General features: G+C 40.0%; 1 protein-coding gene across 6 annotated transcripts in view; it reads right to left on the bottom strand.

The window, feature by feature from the left end:
* Nucleotides 1-12200, bottom strand: part of SYN3 (synapsin III) — a 556822-nt gene that overhangs the window by 435914 nt on the left and 108708 nt on the right. The gene's annotated exons all lie outside the window — the stretch shown is intronic.

The following is a 12200-nucleotide window of genomic DNA, read 5'->3' as shown; positions in this document are numbered from 1 at the left end:
GGTTAACACATATTGGGTACTTAGAGGTGCCAAATACACCTTTAAAGCTCACCTCAAACTTGGGAAGTCGGTGACATTTTCATCTTTCTTTTTGAAAGATGAGGAAGCTGAGGCTCTAAGAGGCCTGGTGACATGTCCAAGGCAGCACAATTAATACAAGGCAAAACTGGATTGAAGCCCATATGTTTCTGATTCAAGGACCTATGCTTTTAATCCTTGCTAATTTCTGCCTCTTTGAAGGTGGAAGAAGCAACTCCAGCTCCAAGACTAGAACATGCCAGATGCTGTTCGATGGGACATTTTCTCTAGAATTTTTTACCTTCATGCTGTACAGTAGTATGGCATCATAATTCTGTGATTATTTATCTCTATTAATGGAGCCACCCCCCACCCTGGTCATATGCCCAGTTTTCTTTTCTTGGAAATGGCCCCCTCCTCTTGCTCTATCCATCTGGTTACAGCAGCAGCACCATGATTGTTCATTGACATACTGCCCTTTTGGTCACGGTTGATGAGGTAAGCATCTGACTCAGGGTGGAAGAATGAAATACTCTTCCCTGCAAGTTTGAAACTGATGAGTGAGTCATGCAGTTTCTTTCTAGGTGGTTGTATCTGTAATGCACAACCCTGGGTGCTATTTAGGACCATGTTTTCTCCCATTTGCACTGGCGAAGCACAGAAAACCAGGGTGGAGAAAGAGAGAGAGAGAGAGAGAGGAATGTCACAGTCACCAAGAGAGGGGACAGGGGCAAGTGACGGGAAGCCCACTTGATGTTTACGTGCCACCTACAGACCTACCTTTGGATTTTGTGAGTTCATCTTTTGGGTTGCCTATTGGTTTAAGCAAGCTTTCATGGATTTCTGTTGCTTACAACCAGAGTCCCATGGAATACATCCTTCTTACCAGATGACATGCTCCCTGGGATTTCTCACTATAATCTCACTAAGACATCTGTCTTAGTCTCCCAAGGTTGCTGTAATAGGTGGCTTAAACAGCATAAATTCATTCTCCACAGTTCTGGAGGCTAGAACTCCTAAATCAAGGTGCTGGTAGGGCTGGTTCCCGCTGAGGGCCGTAAGGGAAGGATGTGTTCCAGACCTCTCTCCTTGGCTTGTAGACAGCCATCTGCTCCCTGTGTCTCCTTACACTGTCCTCCGTCTATATTCAAAGTTTCTTTTCTTATAAGGTCACTGGTCATATACACTACCCTCACTTTAATGGCCTCATTTTAACTTGATTACCTCTTTAAAGACCCTATTTCCAAATAAGGTCACATTCTACTGTGGGTTAGGATTTCAACATATGAATTTTGGCGGTGACAAGTCAACCTATAATGCTACTGGCTAAAGTGCATAGCACCAAACTGTGCCTTATACACAGTAGATGCCAAAAGCAATTTATTTGGGTTTAATGGATGAACATAATCACTCACATGTATGAGGCACTCACTATGTGCCAGGTACTGGCCTAAGCATTTTACATATATGAATTCATTTAATCCTCGCATTTGTCCAGATGAGGAAATGGAGGCAGAAAAAATTCAAAAAATGTGCACAGCATCATACAGTAGGTAGCAGGGCTGGTATTCAAACCCAGGCAGTGTGGCTCTGGGGCCTGTGTTTTGTTGCTGCTGTTGTTGTTTTCAGATGGAGTTTTACTCTTTCACCCATGCTGGAGTGCAATGGCTCGATCCTGGCTCACTGCAACCTCTGCCTTCCAGTTTCAAGCAATTCCCCTGCCTCACTCCTGAGTAGCTGGGATTACAGGTATCCGCCACCATGCCCAGCTAATTTTCCCTTTTTTTTTTTTTTTTTTTAGTAGAAAAGGAGTTTCACCATGTTGGCCAGGCTGGTCTCAAACTCCTGACCTCGTGATCCTCCCGCCTCAGCCTCCCAAAGTGCTGGGATTACAGGTGTGAGCCACCATGCCCAGCCAGGCCTGTGCTTTTAACTGTCACGTTCCATGGCCTCCACTGTTCAGCCGAAGGAGGCATTAGGTGGATTATAACTGGGAATTTTAGGGACCTAAAAACAACCCATTTAAAGAAAAAACAAGTTTACATAGAAGGGAAATATCATTTCATGGCAACTTAACTGTATCTCCTTGGAGTCATCTAACAGGAATTATGACCAAAGACCCAGCCATTTCCCCAGACAGCATTAGAGCAAACTGGGAGTACTTACACCTTTTGCTGTAATTAATAACCTCATTATGCTGTGGCAAGGCGAAAAGAAAAGATCACTGTGAATGAGTCCAGGTTAGTAAATAGTGGTAATGACCTAGTTATTAAGTCTAATGCCTTAAACATTCAGTCCCATCATGTTCAAGATTCTTAGTTGGCGAGGTCACAAAGAAGAATTAAGAAGAAAAGTTGTTGCTTACGTGTGCAGATAAAAAGACATTATAAGAAAGTTACAAAACAGGATACCTGGTCACCAAATATATGCAGAGAGGGAGTGAAACAGAACCTTGGAAGATAGAATCTCTGACTCAGAAGTGGCGAGGACCCAAGGGCTGTCTTGCTGCCCAAATGGAAAGAGAGATACCTGGAGAGAAGTCACACTCAGGCTTGGATGTACAAGTTAGGGGTTCATCTTGTTCGGATGTGGGTGTCTAGAGTTATTTCTCAGTTGTGGTTTATGAATAATTACAGGAGATAACTGCCTGGGTTGCAAGGTAGCCAGCTTCTGTGGGATCAAGCGGAGAGCTGGCCTACCAAAGTAAAAGGGCATGCTTCTGTTATTTAACTGTCTAAAACCTTCAACACCTTCGAAATGAACACAGAGGTGTCCAAACCACCTTCCTTCAAGACAGCTTGATAGCCTCCCTGGTAGAATATGAAAGAGCAGCCATTTGGAAGACTCTCAGAGCTCTCATAAAAACAATAGTGAAATGAATTGTATTCCTCAAAAAGCTATGTCCAAGTCCTAACCTCTGATACCTGTGAATGTGACCTCTCTGGGAACTAGGGTCTTTTCAGATGTAATCCAGTTAAGGATATCAGATGAAATCATCTTAGATTGGTGAGAGTTTGGGGGGAGGCACACTAAATCCACTAGCAAGTCCTTAGAAGAGAAGAGATGAGGAAAAGACAGAAAGACACAGGAAAGAAGACCATGGGAAGACGGCAGCAGAGAGAGTGATGCTGCCACAAGCCAAGAAATGCCGAGAGTCACTAGAAGCTGGAGGAGCCAAGGAAGGATTCTCCCCTAGAGCCTTCAGGGGGTGTGCAGCTCTGCTGAAACCTCGATTTGGGAATTCTGGCCTCCAGAACTGGAAGAAAATACATTTCTGTTGTTGTAAGCCACTAAGTTTATGGTAATTGTTAGAACAGCCCTAGGAGCCTAGGAAATTAAAATAATAACTTTGGGAATTGAACGCAATTTCAGTATCATATTCAAAGTCACTAGGGCTTGAAGAAGGTCAATGTGGCCAGGTAAAGCTCCTTTATTCACTTCACCAAAAACATGCACATAGAAATCTGCACCCAGATTCATTCTCTCTCTCTCTCTCACACACACACACAAACAAAATAACACATTAGTTATTCACCTATATCGCAAAAAACGCTATTATCAGAATTACTTAAATTTTCTGCAAGAGCTAACCTTTTCACCACAAATTATTTTGACCTCTACGGTTTTTGGTATGATATCTTTTTTTGTTTGTTTTTGTTTGTTTGAGATGGAGTTTCGCTCTTGTTGCCCAGGCTGGAGTGCAACGGTGTGATCTTGGCTCACTGCAACCTCTGCCTCCCGGGTTCAAGCAATTCTCCTGCCTCAGCCTCCCAAGCAGCTGAGATCACAGGCATCTGCCACCACACCCAGCTAATTTTTGTATTTTTAGTAGAGACAGGGTTTCACCATGTTGATCAGGCTGGTCTCAAACTCCTGATCTCAGGGCGATCCACCCACCTTGGCCTCCCAGAGTGCTGGAATCACAGGCATGAGCCACCGTGCCCAGCCGGTGTGGTATCATTTTAATACTACACATTAGGCACTGTGGTATGGACAAATGAGTACTCCAAGAGACTATATTCATGTGTAAGCTGTTCAATATACTAGCTGATGAGTTTAGTTAAGTTACTGATTTAAATACCAATTTTGACACTTTTAAAATGGAGATAATGATATCAATAATATCTATCTTTAAATGTTTTTGTGATGATTCAAGACAATGTATATGAAACATCCAGCACAGGGCTGAGACTCAGTAAACAGTTGCCATTATTATTTTCAAATATTCCATTGTCTTAGTAAGCTTAAACTGAAAGCATCCAAACTGGTGTACCCGGAAAAAGAACAACTCCTTCAAGTATTTATAACATATACATTTAAAAAATATATTGAGGTGTGAAATGTAAAGACTTCTGCATATGGCAACAATGAAGTACCAGAGACTACATATACACACCCATCTTAAACAACAAGAAAGCCAGACAAACTACATGACGTATCAGTTTTCAGGAACTAGACGACAGGCATTTCAGGACTATGATTCCTGTAAAAAGGAAGCGAACAAAATTATCCCTATGTTTATCCTAGCTTACTGCCTACAGGCGGTTTCCAGGCAGCAGAACAGCATGGGAGAATACAGAGTTCATCAGTTTCACTGAGTTGAGGATACATAGATTGAAGTTCAGGGTAGCCATGGCGGCTAAAATTTGCAGGAGAGTATAGGGAAAAATGGATCTGCACAGAAAAAATAAAACAAACAGACAAAAAACCTCACAAACTCCAGGGAGATCTATGTCTTTCGCTGAGTACTAATTTGAACATACATGAAAGGAAAGTAATCAAGGCCAGGAAAAAGCCATCAGGAAACAATCTCCAGAATCCACAAAGCTGGGAATAACCCATGTGCTTACCAGCTAGAGAGTAAAGACCTTGTCAAATGGGTAGGTTACTCAAAATTTCATAGTGGGACTGAATTATCTCTGGCCAACAGCATGCTCTGGGTCTAGGATGACCAGCTTGTCCTGGTTTGCCTTGGGCTTTCCCAGCTTTAAAACCAAAAGTCCCATTTCTCAGAAACCCTTCGATCCCAGTTTTACAGTGAAAGTCCCATGTCTTGGAAAACTCCTTAATCCCAGAAAAACTAGAATAATTGATCACTCCATGTAGATCTGTCCCAAGAAAAGTTTAAAAGCAAGTCTTGAATGGATCAAGTTTATTACAAATAACTTAACCGCATCTCAGAACAAACTAAACCACTGTTTAAAGGAATCTAACAAAACCCAGCACCCAACACATCAAATTCACAATGTAAAAGTAGTGACATTCAATCATAAATTACCAGGATTGCAAAGAAGCAGAAGAATATGACCCAAAACAAGGAGAAATGAACCAATAGAAACAGACGCAGAAATGGAGAGATGATGGGAAGAGCAGAAATGGAAGTTAAAACAACTATTATAAAGAGGTTCTCAAGAATGTAGATGGAAACAACATAATGGGAGAGAAAGAAACATATTTTAAAAATTAAAAATGAAACTTGTAGAGATAAAAATTATAATATCTGAAATAGAAAATGCACTGCTAGGATTAACAACAGATTAGACACTTGTATCAGTCTGTTCTACACTGCTCTCAACTACCTGAGGCTAGGTAGTTTATAAAGAAAAGAGATTTAATCACCTCACAGTTGTGCAGGCTGCACAGACTTCTGCTTGTGGGGAAGTGTCAAGAAACTTACAATCATGGTGGAAGGCAAAGGGGAAAGCAAGCACCATCCTCATATGGCAGAGGAGCAGGAGAGAGAGAGAGCAAAGGGGGAAGCGCTACACACTTTTAATCAACCAGATTTTGTGAGAACTCTATCATAAGGACAGCAAGGGGGATGGTGCTAAATCATCAGAAACCAACCACATGATCCAGTCACCTTTTGCCAGGCCCCACCTCCAACAGTGGGGATTACAATTCAACATGAGATTTAGGTGGGGCACAGAGCCAAACCATAACACACTGCTGAAAAAAAAGTTCAGTTGAACTTGAAGAGAAAACCCAAAAAACAATCCAAAATGAAGCAGAAAGACAAAAAAACAAAAAAAAAAAAAAAAAAAAAAAAGCAAAGAAAGAAAGAAAAAGAGAGCAGAACCTCAGTGAGTTATGGGATAATATTAAACAGTCTAATATCTGAGTAATTAAAGTCTCACTAAGAGAAGAGGTAGGGCCAGAAAATTTTTTTTAAATGGCCAAAATTTTTCTACAGTTAATGAAAACTTGATCTAACAAGTTCAATGAATCATAAGCAGAAGAAACAAAGCAAATAAACAGCAGGGCATATAATAACTTATTAAAAACCAGTGATGAAGAGAAAATCTTCAAAGCAGCCAAAGGGGAGAAAATACATTTTACATAAAGAGAAACAAAGATAAGAATGATAAACAGCTTCTTGTGAGAAAACAGAAAACCAGAAGATAGTAGTAAATCTTCCTTAAAGAACTAAAAGCAAAAGAAAACTAACCAAAAAACAACTGTCAGTATAGAATATTATACCCAGTAAAATTATCTTTTAAAAGTGAAGGCATAGGACAGGCACAGTGGCTCATGCTTGTAATCCCAGCACTTTGGGAGGCCAAGGTGGGTAGATCACCTGAGGTCAGGAGTTCAAGACCAGCCTGGCCAACATGGCAAAACCTAGTAGTCTCTATGAAAAATACAAAAAATCAGCAAAGTGTGGTGGCACGTGCCTGTAATCCCAGCCACTTGGGAGGCTGAGGCACAAGAATCACTTGAACATGGGAAGTGGAGGTTGCGGTGAGCAGAGATTTCACCATTGCACTTTGGCCTGGACAACAGGGCGAGACTTTGTCTCAAAAAAAAAAAAAAAGTGAAGGCACAATAAAGACTTTTCCAGACAAAGAGAAGTTGAATTTATTATAAGTCCAAAATATGTTAAAGGAAGCTCTTCAGATAGAAGGACAATGATACCAGATGGAAATTTGTACCAACACAAAATAAAGAGTTCTAGATATGGTAAATATGTGGATAAATACAACACATTCATTTTTCAGTTTAAAAATCTTCCATAAAAGATTATTAACAGTTTAAAGCAAAACATTGCAGGCATCGTGGGAGTTTATAACCTGTAGAAGTAAAATGAACAATAACAAGGACACAAAGAAAGGGAATGAGAAATGGAAATATACCGCTGAGAGGTTCTCACACTATATGTGAAGTGGAATAACACTATTTGAAGGTAGATGTTGATGAGCTAAAGATGTATATTTTAAATCATAGAACAGTGCCTTGAAAAGAAAATATAGATAACATACAGTAAAGTACACAAATTTTAAGTTTTAGCTTGACGAATTTTAACTTATTTATGCTGTGTAATCAATCCTCGCATCAAGATATAGATCATTTCTAGAACCCCTGAATCCTCCCGCATCCTCATTCTAGCTGATCTCACCCCTACACCATGATGTTACCATTTTAATGTCTTCTATCTCCATAGATTAGTTTTACATGTTCGTGAACTTGCTATAAATGAAATTTCACAGTATATGCACTTTGGTATTTGCCTTCTTTCATATCTGTGACGCTGTTGTGGTTAGCAGCAGTCATTCTTTTTTTATTTCTGTGTAGTATTTCATTGTCTGAATATTCAATAATGTGTTTATCCATTCTGCCAAAGACAGACACTTTAACTATTTCTATTCATTGACTACTAAGAAAAGAGCTGCTATGCACCTTCTTATACATCTCTTTTGGTGGACATATACATTCATTTCATACCTAGAAGTGGAATTGCTGGGTCAGAGGACAGGCATACAGGATTTAGAAGATACAGATGGAGAATTTTCCAAAGCGGTTTTGCCAATTTACATATCCATTAGCAATATGAGAATTATAGTTGCCCTATGTCTTTTTCAACACTTAGTATTGTCAATGTTTTTAGTTTTAGCCATTCTTCAGGTGGGTGTGTAGTAATAGTACATTGTGGTTTCAGTTTGCATTTCTCTGATGGTTAATGATGCTGACCACCTTTTCATGTGCTAATTAACAATTTAGGTAATTTCATTTGGTGAAGTGCCTATTTAAGTTTTTGTTCATATTTGTATTCTTGTTTGCATTTATCTTACTAATTTGTAAAGGTATCTTAAAATATATTCAAGATAGGAGCTGTTTTCTGGATATATTCATTTAGAAATTTCTTCTTCCATTCTGTGGCTTGTCTCTTAACTTTCTTATTTTTTTAATGAAGAATATATTTATACACACATATATGTATATATGAAGTACAATTTGATTTATTTTTACAGTTAGTATATTTATTGTCTTTAGCTTTAAAAATGTTTGCCCACCCCAAGGTCATGGAGGCACTCTCAATGTTTCCTGCTAGAAGCTTCTCTGTTGAATATTTCACATTTAGGTCTGTAATCCATCTAGAATTTTTAAATATATACTATGTGAAGTAGGACTCAAGGCTCAATTTTTTTTTGTATGGCTATTCATATACTTTGGTACCATTTATTGAAATGAGCACTCTTTCTCAATAGAACTGCATCGGTGCCTTTGCCAACCACCAAGTCACTTCATAGGTGGCAGTCCATTTCTAAATCCTCTATTTTATTCTATTTATCAATTTATCTATCCTGTTTCAAGTTGTCACACTTAATGTAGCTTTACAGTGAGTCTTGACATCAGATAGTATAATAGTCTAAGACAGAAGTGACTCAAACAAGTCCCAGGGACGACAGGAGCAAAGGCAAGGTAGGATGACCACCCTCTCTGTCCCCTTAACTTCCTGACCAGAAAAATAGTCGTCTTATTCGCTCACTGCAAAACACGCATAGACACTGGTCAATCAGATGACCTCAAAGGCTCTGTCCTGAATAAACTGATTGGATGTTTCCCCAGCAATATGATTGACTAGACAGAATGTGTTCTATTCTTTACTTTGCAACCAACCCACCACTGCAGCCAGACCTCTCAAAGACCTCCTGAAGGAAATCCCCACTTCTCTTAAAGGTTAAAAAAAGGTTTTATTAATTTTTAAAAAACCTACAGTTCTTAACAGCTTGTTAGTACGGTCTGCTGGTTGAGAGGGTAATAAATGGAGGAGAAAGCACATCTATTCTTTTAGATCATCACCTATACTGAGGACTGGCACTTATGGCATCTCACTATTGACATGCTCACATGCCTCTAAAGGTTTATCTTTGCTTTATAATGAACGTTCGCATCTCAGCACAGTTTTAAACATTCTTTAACATTTTAACTTCTTTTCCAGCTTGTTGAAAGGTTGAGCCCACTCTCTCATTTGCATTATTTTTTGCACATTTGTTGCCAGCCACTGCATTTTTTAAAATTTCTTTTCCTTATTTTTAACAGAAAAAAAGACCCCATACCACAATATATTGCTTTAGAAAATGAAGATGGCTGCATGTAATTCTGATTGTTTTGTGGGGGGAAATAGCCATGTTATACATTTGTAGGAGATTACCTCTAGACATCATTAAGCACAAATGGTTTTAATTCTTTGGTCTCTAGATGAGGGCTATATATAGGCACAGACAGAGCTCTTAGTATTTTGCTACTCTTGTTAAACTAGTTGTGAGAGGTTTTCAACACTGATCTCAATGATAACTGAACATACTGGACTATCTGAGCTTTTCTGTTTGTGTATAACTCTTTAAACATGTACTTGGAGGAATGAATAAATAGTGGAAAAGGCATTGGCCTTGAAGTCTGAAGATCAGAGATCTAAATCTTGAATTTGACACTGACCTGCTGTATGCCCTTAAGCAAACCCCTCACTTTCTCTCTACTCTTAACTCTCTTCATCTTTAAATTAAAGAGCTATAATTAATTGAGTCAATGATGTCCCTGGTCTATTTAATTGTTATATGTCTGTCTTTTTCTAAACCAATGTCCCCTAACTGTCATCAAAGAAATCACCTATTATCATAGCATACTTTATAAGAAAGAAATGCCAGCCAAGTACGAATACTTTTTATAAGAAAGCTGTTCATTGTTTTATACCCAGCTCCTGGCACATAGTAGGTATTCAAAAATACTTATCACCAAAAGTTTTTATATTTTACGGATGAATGGATACCCTCACACATTAAGTAACTTGCCTTCTGAAACTGCATTGCCGGGGCCTCCAGACTGTGACAGCAAGGAGGATGTTTTCAGGCCGAGAGCAGGGGAAAAGCTCAACCTAAGTTTCCAGGAACAAAAGCACAGGTGAGAACAGAGGGCTGTGGGGCCAAAGGAATGGTGAGGTGTCATTTGTAGCTGGGACATGGAGTATCTGGAAGTACACAATAGAAGGCAAAGGCTGCTGAGAGACCAGTTCATGAAGATTTTGAGTGTCCTGTGAAGGAATGTGAATAGCATTCTACAGCATATTAGTCTTCTATTGCTGCCATAAAAATTATCCCACATTTAATGCCTTCAAACAACACAAACTTATTATCTCACTGCTATGTAGGTCAAAGGTCCAGGTTAGCTTGGTTGGTTTCTCTGTTCTGTGTTGCACATGGCCCAAATCAAGGTGTTGGCCAGCTGGGCTCTCAATGCAAGGCTCTGGGAGGAAGCCGCTTCCAGATTCCTCCAGGTTACAGGCAGAAGTCAGTTATCTGCAATGATAGGATTGAGGTCTTCGTTTCCTGGGAGAGACTCCCAGCTGCTTAGGGCTGTGTGTTTTCCTTATGACGCTGTACTCCCATCTTCAAACTAGTAATGGCACACTGAGTCCTTTTCACTTTTCAAATTGTTACTGACTTGTTGTCTGCCACATCTCCATCTCCAGTATGAGAAAGTTCTCTGCTTTAAAGGACTTGTGTGGTTTGATGGGATCTAGTTGGATACTGCAGAATCCTCTCCTGTCTTAAGGTCCGTAACTATAATCACATCTGCCAAATTCCTTTTGAGTAACATTTTCACGGGTTCCAGGGACTAGGGCAAAGACACTATAGGGGGCTACTAGGAAACACTAGGGGTTGCAGAGGAGGGGAGTAACTCAATTCCTAACAACAAATATTATGCAGCACGTTCGAAGTTCCAGGTTCCGTTATAGGTGCTAGATATCATTGGACTCATCCATTAAGAAAATCTCTTCGACATTCTCCTAGGTCAGAAGGAGATACAGGTTGAGTGTTCCTTATCTGAAATGCTTGGGACCAAAAGTGTTCTGCACTTCGGATTTTTTTTTTCAGATTTTGAAATATTTGCAGTATATATACTTACCAGTTGAGCACCTCTAATCCCAAAATCCAAAATCTGAAATGCTCCAGTGAGCATTTCTTTGAGCATCATATCACTAAAAATGTTGGATTTTGGCCGGGCGCAGTGGCTCACACTGATTTAATCCCAGTATTTTGGGAGGCCAAGGTGGCAGAAGCACTTGAAGCCAGGATAAGACCAGCCTGGGCAACAAGGTAAGACCCTTATATCTTTTTAAAAAAATTAGCCAGGGATGGTGGCGTGCACCTGTAGACTCAGTTACCGGAGAGGGGGCTCAGGCAGGAGGATGCTTGAGCTTTGAGTTCAAGGCTGCAGGGAGCTAGAACTGCACCACTGCACTCCAGCCTGGGAGACAGAGTGAGATTCTATGTCAAAAAAAAAAAAAAAGTTTTGGATTTTGGAGCATTCTGGATTTTGGATTTTTGGACTTGGGATGCTTAACCTATAAGCACCTGTTTGTAATTAAACTCGTGTCCAGTTTCAGGAACACACACACACACCCCCACACACACGCATGCATGCGTGCCTGCACACAGGAATAGAGGTGGAATGCATTCAATTTCCTGTAGGGTCTTTGGCTGCATTTTCGCCGGCACTGACACCTGACAAGTATGTAATGCCAAGCAGATAACATTACTGAAAGCATGGGGTATTCATGTCTAGTTACTAATAATTGCATTTGCAATGATAATCATGTTGATGACAGCATGGAAAATGGTGATTGTAATCAGCATCATAATACTAAGTTGAAGCATGTTACTAGGCCAACAGGTCAATAAGAAAGAACCGGAAATTGAGACGTGGAAGTGGATGACTGACTGGAATGTACACAAGAAACCAAGAATGTGTGGGAATGTGAAGGTAGCAGCTATCAGCTTTGACCTTGAAGCCTGACTGAGGGAGGATTTTGACACAAAGAGATGTTGTCCAGAGTTCCTGAGAAAGGCAAGATGCTGGCAGATAGATTTGTCTGGAATCCCAGGGTGACTGATAAGATACTG

This window comes from Macaca thibetana, chromosome 10, assembly GCF_024542745.1.
Source record: "Macaca thibetana thibetana isolate TM-01 chromosome 10, ASM2454274v1, whole genome shotgun sequence".
Classification (NCBI taxonomy): domain Eukaryota; kingdom Metazoa; phylum Chordata; class Mammalia; order Primates; family Cercopithecidae; genus Macaca; species Macaca thibetana.
The sequence above is the reverse complement of the archived record's forward strand: the minus strand, read 5'-3'. Positions and strand labels throughout refer to the sequence as shown.